Raw genomic sequence first — 8,910 nt, 5'->3', positions numbered from 1 at the left:
CTGTGCAGAACGGGTGCTGACTGCTGTGGCTGCTGGAGGGGGACAGGAGCGTGCCCCTGGGCCACAGAGCCGGTGCGGTGCCTTGCCCTGCCCCTCGGCACTCATCCAAAGCTTTATTCCCTCCTGCTCCCTCCCCCGCTCCTCGCTGGGGCCATTTTGGCTGGGATTTGATGCCTGAACCCCACTGCCTTCCAGATCCCATTGGAGCATCCACCCTGGTCCTGGGTCACAGAATCACAGAATGGTTTGGGTTGGAAGGGACCTTAAAGCCACCCCAGTGCCACCCCCTGCCCTGGGCAGGGACACCTCCCACCAGACCAGGTTGCTCCAAGCCCCCTCCAACCTGGCCTTGAACCCCTCCAGGGATGGGGCAGCCACAGCTTCTCTGGGCAACCTGGGCCAGGCTCTCACCACCCTCACACCAAAGAAGTTCTTCCCCAGATCCCATCTCAATCTCCCCTCTTTCAGTGTCAAACCCTTCCCCCTCCTTCTAGGGCTCCCCTCCCTGATCCCTGCTCCCTCCCCAGCTTTCCTGGAGCCCCTTTAGGGACTGGAAGGGGCTCCAAGGTCTCCCTGGATCCTTCTCTTTTCTAGGCTGAACTCCCCCAACTCTCTCAGCCTGTCCTCACAGCAGAAGTGCAGGGGGGTGGCAGGGTTCCTTGGGGTGACCCCTGGGACCCTCTGTGCTGTGCTGTCACTCTGCTCTACTGGCCTCATCCCAGACCCTCTGGGATGCTGGCACAGGGACCACTGACCTTATCACTTCGCCTAAACCAGTATCTGATCTGGGAGGCGGTGAGGAGCTGGGCTCCAGTGACATGGTGAAATCTGGAGCCAGAGAGGAGAAATCATTTGACGTGGGGCCCTGGCACAAACGCCGTGGCCGAATCTGCTCCAGACATCCCTGATGGATGGGTTGGGCAACGATCCCCTCTAGGTCCTGTCCGGGGCTGACACGTGATGGATGGAGAGGCAGCGGCGAGCTCTCAGCTCCCTGTGAACATGCAGCACGAGGGGAAGATCCCAAAGTCAAGCGGCATCTTGTCCCTTTTTTTGGGGGTCAGTTTTCCTTAACCCTTGCTAATGCAGGCTCCTTGCCTCCTTGACGAGGATGAAAAGGGAAGGCAGCTCACCCAGCTGAGCTCCTCCAGCGGGGTTGGTGTGGGAAAGGGGCTCCCCTTCCCTCTGTATCCCACCACATCCCTCCAATGACATGTTCCTCAGCTTCAGGACAAGAGAAAATGGGCACACACTTGAATATAAGAAGTTCTACCTAAACATGAGGAGGAACTTCTTCACTTTGAGGGTGGCAGAGCCCTGGAAGAGGCTGCCCAGAGAGGTGGTGGAGTTTCCTTCTCTGGAGACATTCAAACCCCACCTGGACACGTTCCTGTGCAACCTGCTCTGGGTGGACCTGCTTTGGCCGGGAGTTGGACTGGATGGTCTCCAGAGGTCCCTTCCAACCCCATATCATTCTGTGATTCAGCTCCCTCTGCAAAGAGCCTCCTCAGGTCTGCACTTCCCATCACGGCTCCGTGTCCCTTCCAAGCTTCAGCCGAGGAAACCAAACCTGCTCAGGGTCTTTGTGAGAGATCCACACTGCGAAACGGAGCCTGGATGTGACCCCGCACCCATGGGCTTCATCCTCTGGGGCACGGACCACGGTACCCATTTACCAGCATCGCCGCACCGGCAGCCCACGTGCCGTAATTAAGGGGGCTGTTTCAATCAGGGGATGATGTAAGCTCCTGCTCACCGCATCCAAGGGAAAATCAGGGCAGCTGCAGCCTCCTGGGGCTTGCGGGGAAATAAATATCCACCTCCCCCCACCTCCCCGCACCCGGAGTTACGGTGTTTCAGGGATATCTTTCAGCTGCGCTCCCGGAATGACTCAATTCATGCGCTTTCCCATTGCCGAGGATGCCAGAAAAAAAACACAAAACCAACCCAACTGTGGCTGAACGTGGCAGCGTCACGTGGCCGAGGAAAACACACTCGTCTCAGTCATAAAGAAGAGTTAATTACACCTCCCTGCGCTCCCTGCGTTTCCAAGCAATTATAAACAGAATGAATCATTATGCGTCTGCTGATAATCATTCCCACTCCGCGTCCCCGCTGAATTGCAGGGAATCATTCCCACTCCGCGTCCCCGCTGAATTGCAGGGAATCATTCCCACTCCGCGTCCCTGCTGAATTGCAGGGTGCCCGAGCGCTCTGATGCTTGCAGCATCTCCAAAAAAAAAAAAAAAAAAACCAAAGCAAAAAAAAAAACAAAAAAAAGAGTCAAATTTAGCTCTTTTTGAGCATCGTGGCACCGGGGTGCCCAAAGCAGAAGGAGTTTGGGGAGAAATCATGCAGAACACCCAAGAAGCGGGGATGCCACCCTGGTGGGAAGCCGTGCTTTTGTAGGGTGGGAGGGTCTCGGGAGCCGGGTGGGCTTTGATTTTTATTTTCCCGTTACAGGAAGGTGCCGGTGTTTGGGGACACCGAGCGTGTCCCTTTCTGCCGCCGGCAAGCTGCCCGCCGACCTTTTTGCAGTCGTGCATATGGTTCATCGGGAGGAATTTTGGTTGTTCCTCCTGTTTGGGGGAGGTAGTTTTGCTGCCCCCGGAGCATCAAAGCATCTTGCAGGCTTTCAGCTGCCTGCTCATGCCAGCAGTGGTACCCAGCCTCCCGCCCCGGGGGGCGGTGTTCCGTCGCTGGTGGGCAGGAGGGCAGGGTGATGCTCAGCAGATGGTGGGGACACACTCTCCAAGGGGTTGTCGGGGGGGGGGGGGGGGGGGGGGAGGTGAGGGTGGTGGGATGGAGGCAACATCAAGGTCACTGCTGACATGATGAATCCTGAGCTGCTCACGTCCCAGCCACAGCGAATGAAAAATTAATGAATTTCTTCCCCTTCCCATCCGCAGGAGCTCCGTCAGCTGCCATTTTTCTCCGCATCTCCAATTCGTCGGATGTTTCCTTTGGATCCTGGGAATAAATGATTAAAAGATGTAAAAATTGGAGCGGGGAGCAAAGCGGGTGGGGAGCATTGTTGCTGCTCATGGGGTTTCGGAGGGCGCTGGAGCAGCGGGGTAGGGGCAGCTTTGGCTCCTTGGCCAAACCAAGCCACAGCTGGGATGGGAAAGGGTGCCCAGAGAGGGGCTGCTCCCCCCACGCTTTGTTTTGGGGGGTTGTTTTTCACCTTTAAGCAACAGGAGGCTCCCAACCAGGAGCTGGGGAGGCAGGGGGTGAGGCTGGATAATGATACACCTCCTGATTAATGCCTTCCCTTGGCTGGCTTCATTATTGTGATTACGCTCTGGCTGTAGCATAGCAACAGCTAATTGTTGGTTGGATGCAAAGTGCATAATTCCCTGTATTAAAATTTTATTAAGATATAATTGCATTCATCTTGCAGCAGCGGATGCTTCAAAGATGCCGAGCAGAGGCAGCGGTGCCTGTTGGGGGCTCTGCTGGGTTTACCCCCAAGCCGTCGCTCCGGTTGATGGGGTTTCGAGCGACAGTTGAACCCCAGGACATCAGGTCCGGGGTGTCGGGATGCCGGGGGGGTCCCCAGTGCTGGACTGGGGCTGGCTGAGGGCACCCGAGCTGTGGCACCTCTGGCACAGAGTATTCCCTGCAGAATATTCCCTGAACCCCCCCCAGTATACCCATTTTCATCCCTTGGCAAAGGAAAATGAGGATTTGAGAGGTGCTGAAGCGCTGCCGTGGATCGATGGGGCTGGAGGGGCAGTTGCCCTCGGAAAGGGAAGGGTTTTTTGCAAGGTGTGGTTAAGAAGAGGCTAAAACAGGATTTCCAGCTGCCGAAAGCCCTTTGCTACCCCGGCACCGCCTCCCCGCTCCTCCGAAACCCTGACGGAGAGGGGAACCTTAAAGAAACCGTATTTATTAACAGTAGGATCACACTTGGCATATTCTATGACTAAGTGGTCCTGGTACATAGATATTATTCACTTAAGTAATCAATCACTGCCAACAAATTACAGGATACAGGGAATGAAATTAGCAAAATGAACTATGGATGTAAAATTCATTTGAAATTCAATTTAGGAGCAACATTAGCTTTCAATTAGTCTGCCCAACTGTTTGAGCATCATTTTGTCTATCAGGTTTTTAAATAAATGTAATTAACCTTTGCTGTTAAATTGTTGTTGATTTCATTGATATAATTATTATGCGACTCCTAATATTTTGCTTGGATGATATCTCATTAGCCGGTGGCTTCTAATTAGGGAAAGGAAGGACCGGTGGTGATTCCTGGGTCTTCCTATTCGCTCTGCCCGGTGGGGCAGGGGAGGGAGATGCTCCAGAGCTGGGGAGTTTGGGTGTGAAATTTGGAATTTTGCACGGGGGGGGACACACACAACCTGCCCCTCCTGTCCCCAGCACAACTGGTTCCAAACTGGTGGAGCTGGGGAGGGAGGAGCAGGGGGTGCCAGGGACAGGGGAAGGGCCACAGGGTGTAGGACCAGGAACACAGGGAGGATGGGGGGGGATTGGATAAAATTCGGAATTAAATAAAGTTCTTATTTTCTGGCAGTAAAAACGGTTTGGAAAGCGGGTGATTCCCTGCAGAGAGGAGGGTTGGGGACCGTCCGAGGGGAGATGGATGAGATGGAGGAGTTAATTAAAGAGCAGTGACTCGTTACAGCCCCATTTGAAGAGCCGGGGGTCTCGGCAGGGGCAGCAGCTGAGGGGGGCCACAGGTCACAGGCAGCCCCCCATCCCCAGCCAACAGCCCCCATAGTGGTTTCCCCCCCCCTCCCCCCAAAAAAAGAGAAATATCTTTAACAGTCCCTTAATTCCCATGAGTTATTTTTGACAGGTACAGCTTTCCCCCTTTCAGCCACGCGCAGTTTCGTGAGGTTACCGATCGAGCTAATTCCTGATGTCTGGGACTAACTCTGCCCCCGTCGGAGCCGGTGGAAACGTTTCCATTGACGTCAGCGGGAACAGGATTGATCCCCGCGCCCGGACTATTTGTTCCTGAGGTTTTAAGAATTCATTTCCTCCTTCCATTGCCAGAGACGGGCAGCAGCGGTGGGGGGAGAGGAGTCGTCTAATAACCACATATTAATACATGAATCATCAGCTTAGAGCCCAGCGCGGGGGGGGCTGAAAGGAGAATAACCCGGCTTGGGATTGGGCTGGCGGAAAGAAGGGCTTTCGCAGACAGGGCTGATCTGGAACAGGATAGTAATGGCAATGGAAATTTATTATTTTTGGGTCTTTTTTTTTTTAACGCCAGCATGTGAACTGTATCTTTTAAGCTCTATTTCAACGCGTTACGGCAGATGGGGGCTCTGCTGAGATCCCTTGCCCCCCGCTGGACCTGCGCTATTTCTTTACGACACGCTTTGAGGACGGTGTTTGCTTCTGGACGGACTCCTGAACGCCCTGAAATTAGGCAGGAGAGCCGAGGTGCCGTCAGGGCGGCGTGGGGCAGGCAGAAAAGGGCCTCGAAGTTTTACCCGCATGCCTTGTTTTTAGTGAAACATTGCATTTTAATGAAGGAAACTGTCATCATCATCATCATCATCATCATCTTATTATTATTATTATTATTATTATTATTATTTTCTTTTCATTTGACAATGCCTCCTGCACAGCACTTCAAGAGCTTCTCACATGAAAGCAGAAAGATGTATCCAGCTCAACCTATTACACCCCCCGAAGGATGGAAAAGCCTTGGTGGGGTTTATTGAGCTCATTTGCAGCGGGGATGTCTCGGGGCGGCTGGCTGCGGTGGCACAGAGAGGAACGGCGGAAGGCAATAACCTTCCGTTATCTTAAAATCTCCTTGCGCTTTACCCTGTGATTTTGTTTTCACCGTGTGTGACAAATAAGACTAACGAATAACTTAGACAAAGGAGCGGGGGGGAGGGTGGGGGGTGTGTGCACATGCGTTGATTGCCATGGAAACCATCTCTGGACCAAGCTAAAAGAATAATTCCTTTAAGAGCATCCCTGCTTTGCGAAGCCTCCAGAATCCCCACGTTTGAGGGGTCCCTACACCACCCCCACCAGCTCGTGCCACAGAACCACAGGTCAGCGCCCAGTTCTGCACTTTTTATACGCATCCTTGCCTAATTAGGTGCACCCCACCTAATTAAGTGCCGCCAGTGACACAGGCACCCCCCTTGCCCCCCCTCCCCTTCCACCCTCGCACACCGTGTGTGCTGGGGCTCTCTCCTGTTTGCACGGGAGAAGATAAGGCTGGAGGACGGCGCTTTGCAACCCCAAGTGGTGAAGGTGGCGGGGCAACGCTGAGTCCTCGCCCCTCGGAAACGCCTTCCTGGGTCCGCTAATGAGTCATGAAGATCAACCTGTAATTAAGACACTCGTCGAGTGTCTTCTTGCTCAGTTAATTTGCTCGGAAGGTCAACCCACCGTTTCCAGCTGGAGCTCCCTAAGTCTGGATTTTAGCACGGGGAGTCTGTAGTGTGTGCCCGGGGACAGGACAAGAGGAAATGGGCACACACTTGAATATAAGAAGTTCTACCTAAATATGAGGAGGAACTTCTTTCCTGTGAGGGTGGCAGAGCCCTGGAAGAGGCTGCCCAGAGAGGTGGTGGAGTCTCCATCTCTGGTGTCATTCCAAACCCCCCTGGACACGTTCCTGTGCAACCTGCTCTGGGTGGACCTGCTCTGGCAGGGGGTTGGACTGGATGGTCTCCAGAGGCCCCTTCCAACCCCATAGCATTCTGTGAGTCTGTAGTGGTGTAAAGGACCTGGAGGTAGATGGGCTTGGACGACACGCAGAACAACAACGAGCAGAAACACAAGGAAAATATCGGCCCGCTGTTAAACGGGAGAGATTAATTAGTCACCGACAATGCTGGAAAGGCAGAGGTTCTCAACACCTTCTTCACCTCTGTCTTTAGCAGCACTGTTGGGCCCCAGGCCTTGGGAAGAGCAATCCAGGTTGATGCCCCACCACCAGTGAAGGAGGAGCTGGAATGCCAACCATGATGGGAGTTTGACCCTACACATCGATGGGCCCCGACAACATCCACCCGAGGGTGTTCAGAAAGCTGCTGATGTTGCGAGGCTTTGAGAAGTCACAGAGATCTGAGGACATTCCAGAAGACCGGAAGAAGGCTAATGCCACCCTCTTCTACAAGAAAGTCTTCCAGGAGGATCCAGGAAATCCTAAGTTCTTCAGTCTTACTTCAGTCCCTGGGAAAATGATGGAATGAATGCCCCTGGGGGCTGTCACAAGCCAAACGAAGAGCGTGGCTGGGGATTTACTCGGGACAAATGGTGCTAACGAACCCGGTCACCTTCTCCCACAAAGTAGCCTGCTGGGGTGAGGTGGGGCGAGGGGTGGACGTCATCTCCCTGGATTCCTCCAAGGCTTTCGACGTGGTTCCCCACCGCTGCCTCCCAGCGTTTGAAACCGTTTTTAATTAAAACGTTTTGGGGAGATCCCCTTAATTAGCATGTTCATTATTTACAAGCATGTTTCATTATTATAACCTCCTCGGGCTCTTCTCAGGGACACTCTTATCGCAACTCCGTTCCATAGGGGATACGTCTCGTCATCCCCTCCCAAGATGGGAGACGGGGGGCGCTCCCCCCACGGGCCCTGCTCCCCTTCAGGGTGCCCCCAGCTGCCCTAACCCAATAGGGCAACGAAGATGATTCAAGGATTGGAGCATCTCCCTGATGAGGAAAGGCTGAGAGAGCTGGGACTCTTTAGCCTGGAGAAGAGAAGGCTGAGGGGAGACCTTATCAATGCTGATAAGTACCTAAAGGGTGGGTTGAAGGAGGAGGGAGCTGGACTCTTTTCAGTGGTTACCAGTGAGAGGATGAGGGGCAACAGGCACAAGCTGGAACACAGGAGGTTCCACTCAAATATGAGAAGAAACTTCTTCACAGTGAGGGTGCCAGAGCCCTGGAACAGGCTGCCCAGGGAGGGTGTGGAGTCCCCTTCTTTGGAGATTTTCAAGACCCGCCTGGATGCAGCCCTGAGTAACATGCTCTGACATGCTCTGGGCAATCCTGCTTCGGCAGGGGATGATCTTTATGGTCCCTTCCAACTCTAAAAATTCAGTGAAATTCAGTGAAAATCCTGCAATAATTCACTTCATCGGATCCGAATTTGGATTAATCGTTTCTCCCCCTACTCCAGGTGGGATGTGCGAGGACAGGATGAAGTTTAAATCGTTTCGACATCTAGTCCAGGTGCAAAAGGCCCAATCAGGGTCTTAGGTCTGACTAACTAGGGTTATTCAGCCTGGAGAAAAGAAGGCTGAGGGGAGACCTTCTCGCTCTCTACAACTCCCTGAAAGGAGGGGGTAGCCGGGGGGGGGTCGGTCTCTTCTCCCAAATCACGGGCGACAGGACTAGAGGAAATGGCCTCAAGTTGCGCCAGGGGAGGTTCAGGCTGGATATTAGGAACAATTTTTTCACTGAAAGGGTTATCAGCCATTGGAATGGGCTGCCCAGGGAGGTGGTTGAGGCACCATCCCTGGAAGCGTTCAAAAGACGGGTTGACGTGGTGCTGGGAGACACGGTTTAGTGATGGTGTTGCATTTTGTTGTTTTGTGGGTGTTTATTTTTGTCAGTTAGGTTGACGGTTGGACAAGATGATCTTGAAGGTCCCTTCCAACCTAGAAGATCCTGTGATTCTGTGAATTAAGTTTTAATTTCAGGAGTGCAGCTCAAGTTTTGACGCAAAGCGCTCGCGCGACCTTTTTAACCATACTCTTTCGACATCGATGCTACAGGAAAGGAGGCGATTTCGGTAAAATTCAGTTCACACAGTAAGAAATCACCCTCTCTCCGAGAACTAGGCAAAAAAAAAAAAAAAAAAAAGGTATAATAAAATCTGGAAAAGGTGAAGTTTTTGGGGACCCGGGCACAGCCCCAGCCCTGGCCCCGGCCGGGTCCCACCGAGAGACT

The sequence above is a fragment of the Numenius arquata genome, chromosome 11 (assembly GCF_964106895.1).
Source record: "Numenius arquata chromosome 11, bNumArq3.hap1.1, whole genome shotgun sequence".
NCBI lineage: Eukaryota > Metazoa > Chordata > Aves > Charadriiformes > Scolopacidae > Numenius > Numenius arquata.
Note: the sequence above shows the minus strand (reverse complement) of the source record.